Source organism: Canis aureus, chromosome 14 (genome assembly GCF_053574225.1).
Source record: "Canis aureus isolate CA01 chromosome 14, VMU_Caureus_v.1.0, whole genome shotgun sequence".
Classification (NCBI taxonomy): Eukaryota; Metazoa; Chordata; class Mammalia; order Carnivora; family Canidae; genus Canis; species Canis aureus.
The window spans coordinates 27297527-27310641 of record NC_135624.1 but is presented as its reverse complement, the minus strand read 5'-3'; the positions used below and the strand labels follow the sequence as shown (position 1 = coordinate 27310641).

Genomic DNA, 13115 nt, shown 5'->3' with positions numbered 1-13115 from the left:
ACACTAAGCCTAGCGAACGCCACATGGAACATAGGTGAGTCTCCCACAGGAGTTGCCAATCCACAGATTCATAAGCAAATAGATGTTTGTTTAAACTTAAGCTTTAAAAACCACTGAGCTTTGTAGTGGCTTGTTATTCAGCAAAAGCTAACTCTTCTTTCTTGAAGCCACTTATTTTTGTCTTTCTCCTAAAGCCACTGTCTTCTGGATTTTGCCTAATCTGCTGTGCAAGATTGTTCAGGATTGTTCAGTGCACTTCTAATGTCCAGTCACTCCTCCTCCCTTGACTGAAAAATCTTGATTTTGTGCAGGGGGGCAACGTTCCACCCCTAAATGCTCTGTCCATCTCCCTTGCAGCTAGATGTGGTCACGTGACACAGTGGAAGCCTTTAAGAAGAACATAACAATTGAGAAGGCAGACCATATCACTTTCCACCACTTTCCACCTTCCTTACTAGAATGCAGGTATGATGACTGGCACCATGGCAGCTCTTTTGAGACACTGGGTTCTCAAAAAAGAACATAACAATGAATCATAAAGGTACCAGACCTGATTTTGGTGAGCTGCTAAAGCAATACTGGTGACCTTCTAACTACAGAATTGTTGTACTGGAAAAACAGAAAATTGGTTACAATACACCTGTCTAAAGTGAGATGCTTTTTCACATAGCCCAATTCAATCTCAAGAGAAATGAGTTAGATTTCTGTCACTTGTGACTGGAAGAGTCCTGATCAGGGATTTGGTCTTTCTCCTGGGGAGTTTTGGGGTCACTTATGCATATCATACCTTAAGATGCACTGCTCCCCTTTCCCTCTGGCTCATGTGTAAACACAAAGGCATTTTCCTCTTTTACCTTAAAATAGATAAAAACAGGTAGATATTTTCAGAAAGCATTTCATTAAAACCCAAAGCAAATAATTACAAGAAATATAAGTAGCATGAAATTGCCCTGTTCCCAACACATTTGATCCTAAAATCACTGATGAAGCTTTATGTGCCCCTATTGTATGCTCTTTAGGACAGTGATTCTCTTGGGGAGTCACCAAACCAGAAGCATCAGTATTACCTGAGAACTTCTTAGAGATGCAAATTTTCAGGCCCCACTCCAAACCTACTGAATCCAAAGCTCTGAGGGTGAGGCTAGCAATAAGTGTTTGAATAACCCCTTCAGGTGATTCTGATGTAGTCAGTGTTTGAGAGCCTCTACCTTATCATAATATTTGTTATTATAATAAGACTATAAGTTTCAGCTTCCTTTAGATGGAATTGGGTAAAGCCTAGGGTTCAAATCAAAGAGACATGGTGTCATGTTGTGATTTGGCCATATTAGCTGTGACATCTAGGGCCACATCTGATTAACCCCTATTTTCCTGTGGTCTTCATTTCATTCACAGGTAAAAGGCAATAATACTTTTTAGGATCATTTAAGATTAAATGAGACCTGTAAAATGCCTACCCAACAATCTGGCCTATGGCAGTAATTAAATAAAGTCAGCTAACTCTCTTTACTCTCTCTCTCTCTCTCTCTTTTTTTAACTCTCTTTTTTAAAAAAGTCTGCATCTTAGTTCTGTGGCCACAGCTTAGTCCAGTAACAAATATTTGGTACATGCTGCTGAATTACTTTCAAAAAAATAAAAATAAAAATAAGTTCCCTAAGTCCAGTTCAAATCTCCCAATACTTCTAAATACAGCCCCTTCAGCCAGGTGTCAAGATAAAGAGTTCACTTTATTTCTTAACTGATTTGTTAGAATGACTGGCACTTGTCACGCCCCAGTGGTCTGGCCTTTACCCGCTGAGGCTGAGGAACTGCCACCCCCTTGGGCATTTCCATCCTCACTGCCAGGGGCCTTCGTTCAGTCTACTTCTTTCCCAGGAACCCCAAATGACCTTTAACCATATCATAAATACTTTAAGAGTTAATCACATTCAGAAATAATCGTCTGCTCAGAGGAACCTATTCAGAAACAGCCGAGTAAAAAAAAAAAAAAAAAAAAAAGAAACAGCCGAGTATAGGATAGACACTTGGCCATAGCTTTTTGTTTGTTTGTTTGAGTTTCCTGTTTTGAGGAAGGAATCTATACCCATGATTAAAAGATTCAAAGATCATAAAAGAGGATATTATGCAAAGTTATTCTCTTTTGTATCCCTGGCATTTAGATCTCTACCCAGAGGCAACTGTGCTTACCAGCTTTTTGGATAAAGTTTTAGAAACAGTCTATATATGGAAAAATCATGGAAAAAACAATATATATATATATATGTATATATATATATAGTGACATACATACATATACATACACATATACACACACATACACACACACACATAAAATCTTGTTTTCCACAAAATGTAATGTATAATATACACTGTGTGCCCCAAGAATATGGAAATCATGGGCAGAGGGAGACTGATTAATAAGAGACCTTTATAATCTTCAAAGTCCTATATGGGGAAGCTGGAGAGTTTGTATGGTATCATCTGCAACATAGAAGAATCTTATTCTTTGTCTCTTGTGTCTCTGGCTTCAGACAGACACTCTCTTTTTTTTTTTTTAATTTTTTTATTTATTTATGATAGAGAGAGAGAGAGAGAGAGAGAGGCAGAGACACAGGCAGAGGGAGAAGCAGGCTCCATGCACCGGGAGCCCGATGTGGGATTCGATCCCGGGTCTCCAGGATCGCGCCCCGGGCCAAAGGCAGGCGCCAAACCGCTGCGCCACCCAGGGATCCCCTCTCTTGATGGCTGTATCCATGTGTGCATAAGTGTGCACATATGTGTGCCTTACTCTGCAAACACACAAACAGGACCATGCACATCTTTTGGGATCACTGTTCTCTATTACACTAGCTTGGTCACTCACCAGTCCTAGATTGGACTTCCAGGCCCTGGGATGAACTGCCTCTAGAAGGCTCTGTGCCACTGACTGGCTCCCTGTTCACTTTTTTCACACTGGCGAAACAACATCCAGTTTACTGGGGACTCACACTTGACATCACCCAGTCTGCCTGACTGCACACCTCCTCCTCCTGCGCTCCGGACACCCACTGACAAGCAGCTGATGGGATCTTAATTGGTCTCTCCCCCTATTTTACAGATGAGAAAAATGGGACCCAGGCCCAGGCCCAGGGAAATCCCTAAAGGAACATGGATAGTGATATACCCTGGAATCAAGACTCTGAGATCAGCTTGGGCAAAGAAAGGTTGGTTGCCTAATAGTAGTGAGTTCTAATCCTGGCTTCACTACATGAGACCTGTGTTTTCTTGCTTCTAGAGCCTCCAGTGGAAGATTTGTAAGTGAGATAATAATAATTAGATATAGAATCATTAGGATTATAAAACAAATATATGGAAAACACTAAACACTATATACTACAGAATCATAATTTTCCAAATTTTAGGCTTCGACATTTCTTAGGGGTTCACCCTCCGAGCTCTAGCTTGCTTTCTTATTTCTGTAAGCATTATTCAAATATATAGAGTAACTCCTGCATGTGGGATACAAAGATGATCAAGACAGTAAGTACCTTTGTCCTCGAGAAGTAGAAGGGGTGGCAGAGACAGCCAGCTAGTTCCTGCAGCTTAGTGAAGGCTTCTTTCCATGGAGGTGTGATGAGGAAAGCTAGGAACACAGGACACTTATCTACCTGCCATTGACAGCATAAAGGGCAGAGCCAGTGCTTTTGTGTGTCTGCTGGACCAAGACCAAGTGTGGTGTGAAATGGGAACATCTATTTCCAGCCATATTTCCTCAACCATGCCCACGGATCCCACAGAGCTATTCAATGCCACCCCAGCATCTCTCAGGGATTTTCCAAATACTATAGCCAGCATTGTGGACACTTTCATTTCTGGGCTTCCAGATGCACAGAAATAGAAGAGTCTCCTTTCTCTGCAACCAGCATGTCCTTCCACCTTCCACACTTAGGCCCCAGCATGACCTCTAGATGAAGTCTCTAGAGAAATAAACCTCTCAGGATAATTTGTCAAGGACGCAGTTCGGCAGCAGGGCAGGGAATCTTTCCTGACTTCTGCAGATAGGAGCTTACATCACAGCATGAAATTTGTTTGCCCTTATCTTAGCACACAAGAACAAATTATCCCACCCTTGTTATAAATCCAGCAGCCCTGCATCTGTGAGCAGGTTTCCACGTAAATCTCCAGCAAACGCTACTCAGCTGACTGTTCATTTTGTTTGCTGCCTTTTCCTGGCCCCGGTTCATGGAACAGTTCGTCTCACCAGTGGACACGCTGGTTTTCATCTGTAGAGATAACAGGAGAAAGAAAGAGAGCATCCAAGAGTCACAGCTGCCCCAGAAACCCCACCACCCGCAGCAGAGCGTGTATCCCCTCTCCTGGCTGAACTGTGGTGGCTCCATGGGCCAGAAAGATCCACCAAGCCACAGTGAGATCTGCTCTCAACAACTTGGGAGGCCAAAACTTACCAGCCTGTAGGGCCCCCTTGCAAACTCGCTCTGTTTGGGATGGTTAGTAAGAACAGGTGGTCCTCAGTGGGGTGAGGAAGCTGTCCCAATGGGCTTTAAAAGGCCTCAGCAGCCATTTAAATCATGTGAGTCCAGCAGGGAAAGGGGAGCCCTCCATGTAGCTAACAGATCACATGACCATCAAAGGAACCATCCTTGGCCTGAATGCCTAGACCTCAAAGACAATAGGATGGCTTAGGACCCCCCCCCCCAAATTTTTTTTAATCATTAACAATCACAATAGCTATAGTGCAGGACTCCATGGGGTTCGGGGCTGGGTGCCCTTGAGTGTAATCCTCTGGCCTTAGCCCCCTGGATAGATCACCTGGCAGTGCTCACAGTAGCCCAGAGGTGGGGGTGGGGGTGGGGGTGGCCTCGTTGTGAAAACTAGAGACTGGAAGCATAGAAAGGTTGAGATGGGTCACACAGAAGTAAGAGATAAGAGCTTGATTAAAACAGGCGGTCAGACTTCAGAGCCTATGTTCTAAGACAGTGCTTCCTATGCACTAAGATGCCCCAGAATCACCTGGTGACCTTGCTCCCATGCAGATTCTGATGCAGCAGGTGGAAGCAGGGGCCAAGATCCTGCATAGCCAACAAGCTCAGCTCCCAGGTGAGGCCAATGCTGCCCAGTCAGACCACACCTGGAGGAGGGGCCATCTGAGGCAGCGCTATGTAGTGGAATGGGAGCACCTCTGTCCATCCATCTACTCTTCATTACCTGTCCATAGAGAAAGCAGAACAAAAACTAGGAGCAAGCCGGTAGAAATTTTATGACTATTTGACAGGTTATCATATCTGCTAAGTCTAGTACCGAAGGTATGGCTTGTATGTCACTTTATTTTTGACTTCATCCTCTAGTAATTTCTATCTATGTTATTTGACAAAGGTGCACAAAAAGTTAGAAATTAGAAACCAAACCAGGAAACCAAACCAACAGACTTGTCCTTTCCCATGGATACTTTGGAAATCACTTCTTGAAATTACTACCCTGTACTGATTCCCTAATAGACGGAGGAGTCTAGGGCCATGGGGTGTATGTGTGTCTGTCCATTTCTACAGGGAATTCCACTTCCTATTAGGCTCCATTTTCTTGTGGTTTGGGGGCAGTCCTGGTATATGTAGCCCCCATATGCAGAGGAAAACTGCCATTCATAAAAGCCTCAAGTAATGTGAATTCTGTTCTGTCCCTTCCTGGTTTTGGAACCTATGCCAAGTCACTCAGCCTCTCTGAGGGTCCTTTGCTTCCTCTGTAGCATAAAGCCCACCCTCTGGGTGGCAACAAGGGATAAAATGCTGTAATGCATGCACAACATCTGGAACCGATCACTAGCAATCAATAAAGAGCAGGAACAATCATTATTAGGGGGAGAAAAAAGCTGCAAGAAATAAATTCATATCAGGCATCCTTTGACTCCATCAGCATTTTTGAGAAAATGCTCCTGACACTTTGCTAGGCACTGGGAAGGCAAGATGCTACATTTCTCTCAGCAAAATTAATTTATTTTCAACTTAGAACATTTGGTACCCAATTTCTCACAAAAGTCTCCAATGACAGTGAAATTTTAATCCTAACCGCTAGGCAAGAACAGCGCCCCAAGGCACTGCAAGATGTCTGATCATCAAGCAAAAATGTAATTATTTCCATTCTGCTGCAGAAACTTAGGCAGGTAGGTGAAACTAACACAGTTTCGAAAGATTTTCAATAACAAGGAAGGAAACAAGGCAGGTTTTATTTAACCTTCAGTTAAGCAGAAATCCAGCTAACTAGAAGATGGTCAAGGTGGAGTGTTCCTAGTTAATGGTTGTTAGAGTCTGCTGGTAACTCATTTACATAACGACCTAGGAGGCCAGAAACCCCAAGGTTTGTGGACAATGGAAGGAAAGGAGCTGAGTACAGTCTTGGTAAATGTTGATCTAGTCCCTGACAGTTTGGGGCAGGAATTTGTAAATCCCTAGGTGAGGGAAATTTGCCAGGTGGGAGCTGGAATCTTTCTGACCTTGCCAAAATGGCAGCCTTCTTCATGCTCAGGTTTGGTGTCGTGTTTAAGTGCCTGCCGGGACGTAGTGATTCGGTACAGCACACTGAAATCCAATTTATTTATCATCGTTGGCATGTCCCCAGAGCTCTAATGACTCAGACCCTCCCACAGTAATATATTCATTTATCAAATTAGTCAGGGTCCTCAGGTTGTTTCTTTTTCCCTCTCCCTGGGCTCTGCTGATATAGAAAGTTCAGGTTCCTTTTCCCAATGGGGCCATCTTCTATCAGTCTGTTATTGCAGTCAGTGTGGCTGTGCTAAAGTCTAAGACACCGATCTGAAACCCTTGAGCTAGCTGCTCTGGTTGAAGCACACCCCACTTAGAGGAGGAGAAGGAGATAAAAACAGTCAATGGCTACATTTTGGCTTACCAAGAAGCTCCTTCCTGTTGTTGTTGGTCACATTGGTGTGGAAAAATAGTTGCTGGGGCACCGGGGTCCCCTGTCCAGTAGGGCCTGCATTCAGACCTGGCTGGGTCCATATCCTGTTGGTTGGCTGGTTTGCCACTTTAGATGGTTCACCTTCCCCAGCTATAAAATGGGTATTAGAATCATAAGAGAACTTGTTCTGGGAGGTTATGAGAAGGGTTAACCAGGTAATGATTACAAATAGCACAGAACCTGGCACAGAATGAAGTCTCCTGCTATCTCAGAGACAAGACCTCATCTTTCCGCTGGTTCACTGTGAAGAGCAGCATAATATGTTACCCCAAAAGGAGTCACTTTAGCACAAGGTGGAAGGCAACTGAAAAGAAGCAGATATAAGCAATGCTTTGCCCTCCCCCTCTGTCTTCAGGCAAATTCCCCTTGTTAAGGTGTCGCTCTTTCTCCACTTCCTGTACCATTGGAGACAAGATGGCACAGAGAAAATTTCCATTAGTTTACTATTAGTTTCCCCATATATTTGCCTTCCCACAATTTGCTTTACCTAGAAGTTCAAAGTCCTTTGTCTTGTCACTTCTCTACAAAATTACTATACTTTGCTAAGATACTATATAAGCCCAAGTTCCAAACACCCTTTTGATCTACGCCTCACAGAGTGCTCCCATGTATATGTGTGATGCACACGTTAATAAGCTTTTATTTGTTTTTCTCTTGTTAATCTGTCATTTGCTAGTCTAATTTAAGGACCCCAGCCAATGAACCTAAGACAGAGCAAAATTATTTGCTTCCTCCCCTACAATAGCTATGGACAGAGTGATTATAGCTTCTCCAATTTGCAAAAGCTCGGTAAACATAGCTTATATACTTATCCTTTTGGCTCAGACTCTAAATATCCTTTGTCTGGCATCCCCAACTGCTTTTAGGACTCTTAAGACAAAGGCTTAATTCTATGCATTCATTAACCCATTACTTAAAAAAGTGCTAACTGAATATTTCCTAAGCTGTTTTGTAGATGCTAGTTAGTTGATGTGATGGAGCCATGAGCATCCAGAGGGTGAGGGGCAGGTTTTGGTTCCTTTGCATAGCAAGTGGAGGATGGATGGATGGCATAAAGTAGGCCAGGATTCCTGGAATGGGACTGGCAGGCACAGCAGCCGACCCTCATGCACAGTGGTACACATTCAGCCCTGGCCACAGAGTCCAGGGCAGGGCTAGCTCACAGGTAAGTCCTCCCCACGTAGAGGGAGAACCCCATCCCATCCTTCGCTCCTGCAGTCTCATCAGTTAACTCATCAACTCCTGATGCCATGAGCTTTAGCAAAGTCCTTTCTTGACATCTGTTCCCCTTAATAGGCCCTTATTGTCATCCTTTTTCTTTTTCTTTTCTATTTCTCTCCCTTGACCCACTTTACTCCTTCAGCTTTTTCAGGGTTCCACTTCACACGTTCGCTTTGCAAACCGAACACATTCTTGCAACTCAAAATCATTTTTTGAAGAAATGCTTCTCCTGAGCTATGAAAAATGAGAATATAAAGCTAATCGAAAGAGGGGTTTATTTACTCAATGCATAATTGTTAAGCATCAACCGTGTGTCGGACACTTTACTGGATAATAAGAGTGCAATGGTGACACATCAGTCTGGGCTCCTTGAGACACAGGCAATGATAAAAGAAGCAAATACAATCATTATTGTAGTAAGTGTTACTAGGAAACAAATGGGCTGAGGAAGGGTGAGGTGGGTAATAAGGTAGTTGGCAAAACCCTCTCTAAGGACTTGACCTAATTGGAGACATTAAGAATACAAAGGATTAGGGCACTGGGTGGCTTAGTCAGTTAAGGGGCTGCCTTTGGCTGGGGTCATGACCACAGGTGCTGGGATCAAGCCCTACATCCGGCTCTCTGCTCAGCGGGGGAGCCTGCTTCTCCCTACCCCCCTGCCTGCCACTCTGCCTGCTTGTGCTCTCTCTAATACATAAATAAAATCTTTTTTTTTTTTTTTTAAGAAGCATACAAAGGATTTAGCTTTATGAAGAGTGGAAGTCCAGGACATTCCAGGCCCAGGGATTGGACATGTCAAGGTCTGAGGTAATCACAAGCGTGATGTGGACAGGAAACCAAGGACTGATGTGGCTGGGCCATACAGAGGGGGCAAATGGGGAGACATGAGGCCAGAAGGATGGTGAGGAGTCAGATTCATGAGTGAATGCAAAGACAGAAGGGATGTGAAGTATGAAGACAAAGGAACTCAGCCATATTGGTTACCGTCTGCGGCAGTTGGGTGGCCGGAGGTTACCCCTACTGTGTGACACTCTCTTGTGACACATCACTCTTATGACTCTTGACTCCAAAAATCACTAGCTATGTTGTCATAGGTAAGATGCTTGAGGATATTGATAACAGTGCCTAGCTCGTTAGGTGAGGCTTAGATGAGTAAATACACATAAAGCTCTTAGGATGGTGTTATTTATAGTAAGCACTTCACAGATGTTAGCTGCTAGTATCTTATTTATTACCACTTCCGTGAATTCTTCATCATCTGAAGTATAATCCTTAAGCTCAAATGCTCAGAAACCCAACTCAGCCAACCCATAGAAAGTATATAGACTTAGCCTACACAGTCTGAGGCATGAAGCCAGTCCCCCACCTCTCTTACTGATTGACAAAAAGAAATATAATTATTAGGTCAATCTGTACTGTTTCTAAGCATGTCTCCCCAAACGCCTGTCAGAAAGTTGCTTAGTTGGTAGGGAATAGAACATGCTCGATAATGTTAATGGTGGGTGTCCCAACTCTGTAAAATCATCTTTTAACCCAAGAGATCTAAGATATTACAATTTCAATGTGTAATCACTTGGAAAAAAATTAGTAAGATATTTTACTCTTTTGTACCATATTATAAAATCGGTGTGCATTTTACATTTACAACACATTTCACTTCAGACCAGTTACATTTCAGGTACTCAACAGCCACATATGACTAGTGGCTACCATGTTGAACAGGGCAGAGCTATAATTTCCTGGTGAAACTTAGCTGTATTAACCTGGCTTCAACTTCTTAACCGCTCTAAAGATTCAACTGTCTAGGATAGTACCTGGAACACTACAGGCACTTAGGGAATTTTCAAAGTAATCTTTAAATTAAGAATAACCCGAATATGTGTCAAACACTGTTCTAGCAACTAGGGATACCTCAGTGAACAAAACAAGAATCTCTGACTTCATAGAGCTTATACCGAATTAGGAAAGGTAATAAACAAAATCATATAGAAATTAAAATAGAATCCTAAAAGGTGATAAGTGAGTTAAATAAGTGATAGAGAAACTGAGCAGGAAAGAAGAGTAAGGAATATGTATGGGAGGACATTTGGAATTTTAAATAGGGTTGCCCAGGGAAGGCTCACCAGAAAGCTGTCATCTGAGTCAAGACTTAGCACACCATGAAGTTGTCTGGTGGAAAAGTGTTCCAGGCAGAAGGAACAGCAAATGTTAAGGCTGTGAGAGAAAGGCATGGCCACCATGGCGGGGAGGAACAGCCAGGGGCCGGTGTGTCTGGAAGTGTGAGCGAGGGGGTGTCAGAGAGGTAAGGTGGAAGACAGGCCAGGGCTTTAGGGCCTATTTTAGGGATTCTGGCCCTTCCCCATGAAAGAGGGGGAGTCACAGGAAGTTTCTGACCAAAAGGGCGACCTGGTTTGACTCACGGTCTCATGGGATTGCTAGGAGCCCATGGGTTGTGAACAGACTATAGTGGGTTAAGAGCCCCATGGGCTTCCTTTGGCCCTAGGCCTGGAAGTGGCTTGGGCAAAGAGACATAAATTGACCAACCAGATTTGTTGAGCCCTACGCCCCAAATCCTCAGTAGGTGGCTCTTCTAATCTGTCCTGCAGAAAGCCATGCTGAACAAATGCTGTCTTCCTCTCTCATGTCAGCTCTTCTTCCCTGGAAGCATGAAGAATGCCCAAGGAAAGAAAAGGAGGTTGGATTTGCTGTGTTGAAGCTTTTCTCATTATTGACAGCCTTGTCTCCTCTCTAAATATCTCATCCTCCCCTTTTTTGCACAAGAAGTGCAAAATAAGATTCTTAGAATTTAGACTTTTTTTGAAATCTCTACATTTGGATTTGCAGATATGCCAATATTTGGATTTATAGAGCTGTAATTTAAGCCGGTCTCTCCCCTGGAACCGACTGGTGAAATGCATCTTTCATGAGGCTTCTGCAGGAGCCCAGCTACAAGCTCAGACTCCGGAGCACAAATCAAACTCTCCGGTTCAACATCAACAGTATGTTGTCAGGGGCCTCCCCAAACAGCAAGGATCTGGAAGGGACAGGCCTCGGTGTTTTCCCACTAGTGAGTCCTCTTCTAGAAAAGGATTAAAAGCTTCCTCACAGTTTAGCCAAAGGATGAATGCATGGAAAACTAATGGATTTGTGTGGGCGGCATAGCCCCAGACCCCTTCTCAGGGCATCTCCTCTTCATGCCTACCCGCAGGGCAGCCTAGCTCTGGCCCAGCCTGCTTGAGAGAGCCTGCTCTGGTTATCTGAGGCCCAAAGCAAGCAGAATGCAGAAGCTGAGGAAAAGGATGCCACTCTTCATCCTCGGTGATTCCTTCCTTAATCTGAAGGTCAAGGAATAATTCAATTAAAGTATAAAACTCTGTATGCAGGTTTTAAAGCCTAAGATAGCCAGGCTGAGAGGGTGTGAAGAACAGCTGGCAGGGCACAGCTCTCAGAGGGGACAGAGGCCCAGCCCTCACCTCCTGTGGAAGCATCCTATTAAAAACGGAGAAAGAAAAAAGAATAAATGCCAAAAGCAGGCTATTGTTGTCTTTTTTTATTGGATGGTCCTGCTTATGCAGTAGCTGCTGTGTCTATAACCTCATTTGGAAACGGGGGCCCTTTGTGAGAGTAGGTCTTGATGAAAACACGTGACTCGCCTTGCTCCCTTCTCCTATCCCTGCTCCACCCACCACACAACTCCATGAAAGCCCTTGGTTCAGGGAAGGCAATATCACGATGGGGAAGCACCCACATAGGGCAGCCAACTGTCCCAGTTTGCCTAGGACATGCTAAAATCAGGATAGTCCCAGACAAACCAGGTCAAGTTGGTCACTCTACATCTAGAAGACACAACCAGCTGCCTGGTCCTCGGACTGGCCAATGTCTACATGAACATATATGCTGGTGTTCCCGAGGCAGCTTGGTGCAGAGAGAAAAGCAGGCTTGGAACCAGCCAGATTTGGATTTGAATCCAGCTTCTCTCACTTACAGTCAGCAAGATTCATATCCCTGGGGCTTTGGGTGCTTATCTGGGAAATGTTAAAAACAGGATTGGCATGGAAATTTAGCGAGACCATGCCCACAGCAAATGGTTATCCTTTTCCTTCCCATATTAAAATCATCATCTGGCTCTTCCACGGTGTGTGAATAATGCCTGGCATCTCCACAGTCTTTAGGGTTTACAAGATGCCTCCACAGAAACTGTCTCATCAGAGGATTCACAAGCGAGACCAGGAGTACCATCAGCCCTATTTTAGAGACCAGGAGAGGAGGCCAAACGGAGAAGAGAGGCTCCAAGGTCATGCATGTGGCAAACACAACACCGACCCATGTCATCTGTTTCCATTCTGCTACCGCTCACCTCCTATGGTTTCAACAAAACCCTGGTAGCAGGTAGCAGGCACAGGTAAGTCTGGGAGTTTCCTAATAGATGGAGGTGTGAGGAATCTGTTTTCCAGCAAATTCACTCAGCTATCTGCTGCCACGGGGAGGCCGGGGCCTAGCCCGGGGAACAGGCAAAGTTCCAGATTGCCTAATCAGATAATTCCGCCCTCGTGCTCCTGTTTTGTACATTCTTGGAGCAAGCCATTCAAACTACTACACCTGCAGAGTCAGGGCCTGTGCCTTGTCAGGTAGAAATGTCAATTCTCGATTATTCCCCACTGCTTTGGACAGGAATCCTGTGAGAGTGACTAACTGGCATTCAACACAGCTTGTTTCTATTGAGCGCCTCCTCCAAGGATGTGTGTGGGATGTGACACGTGGGTCACACCGGGCTGGGGGGGATGAAGCTACAGTGTGGCTGAGAATCCAAATCCAATGAACTGTGTCTTCAGTGAGCCATTGTTCTTGGGGACGGTGCGGTGCCTGCATGGCCTTCCTCCTTTGTTTGCAGGTTCCATTTGCATGGAATGCCTTCCGTCCTGCAACC

General features: G+C 44.3%; 1 long non-coding RNA gene across 1 annotated transcript; it reads right to left on the bottom strand.

Moving 5' to 3' along the window:
• Window positions 1-2588: 2588 nt before the first annotated feature.
• On the bottom strand, window positions 2589-7170 carry LOC144282875 (uncharacterized). Its single transcript, XR_013351284.1, has 3 exons — window positions 6899-7170; window positions 5012-5206; window positions 2589-4263 (listed from the first exon to the last, which is right to left on the bottom strand). It is a non-coding gene; the product is annotated as an uncharacterized LOC144282875 (long non-coding RNA).
• Between the last annotated feature and the right edge of the window lie 5945 nt (window positions 7171-13115).